The 801-nt window shown below is 37.0% G+C and overlaps 1 long non-coding RNA gene across 1 annotated transcript; it reads left to right on the top strand.

Moving 5' to 3' along the window:
- LOC119345364 lies at positions 1-539 on the top strand. The gene is made up of 3 exons (XR_005167007.1): positions 1-22; positions 153-223; positions 383-539. It is a non-coding gene; the product is annotated as an uncharacterized LOC119345364 (long non-coding RNA).
- Positions 540-801: the final 262 nt, after the last annotated feature.

Genomic DNA, 801 nt, shown 5'->3' with positions numbered 1-801 from the left:
AGAGTGCACAAGGACTCTCACGGTAATACATAACTGAACGATTTTCTTACAGTATTTTTTCAAGTTTCTAGAATTGTGTTGCGTGTGCAGCTATCAGCAAGCACCTTCTATCAGTCTCTTAGCCAAAATGAGATCTGGGTGTTACCATGCAGGTTACAAAGGATACGAAGCAGCCAATTTATGCCTACTACCAACTTGACAACTTTTATCAGAATCATAGGAGGTATAGTCTTATTTGATGTTTTCAGTCAATAACTTCTGGAGCAACTTATTTGATGTTTTCAGTCAATAAAATGGGATTATTGTTTGTTAGTTATGGGTCCTTATGGAAGTCTATATTTGACCTATTGTGTTGACATCAGTTCACAATTTTATTTTCCAGTTCATGCCCCGGTCAAATCTAGAGCTATGCATGCCTATGTCATCTCTCACAGATCACTGTTCTTTTCATTCCTCCAATTGAAACCATGGCTGCCAGTATTGAGGTCACTTGCTATTCCTGCTTTTACTAATGTAAATTTTACTTATTTGTTTTGGTGGCTTAGGTGAACGCCCACAACCCGCCTTTGATTCTTGAGGTGTATTGTGTACTCTAAGATACATTGCCCTTGATGCTTTTCGTGATTTGGCATGGATGTTTGGTTCCTATTAATTTAAAGGTTGTAGTAATGACATTTTCTTTATCATACTAATGAATTTACAGCTTAATCTATCATGCATAATAATGGAATTTTTGGTTCCTGTTAATTTGGGGTGTAGCCAATCTCCTCTCTCTCACACAATCTGAATTTTTTAGCCATG

The sequence above is a fragment of the Triticum dicoccoides genome, unplaced genomic scaffold (genome assembly GCF_002162155.2).
Source record: "Triticum dicoccoides isolate Atlit2015 ecotype Zavitan unplaced genomic scaffold, WEW_v2.0 scaffold229652, whole genome shotgun sequence".
Lineage (NCBI taxonomy): Eukaryota > Viridiplantae > Streptophyta > Magnoliopsida > Poales > Poaceae > Triticum > Triticum dicoccoides.
This window is presented reverse-complemented; position numbering and strand designations above follow the sequence as displayed.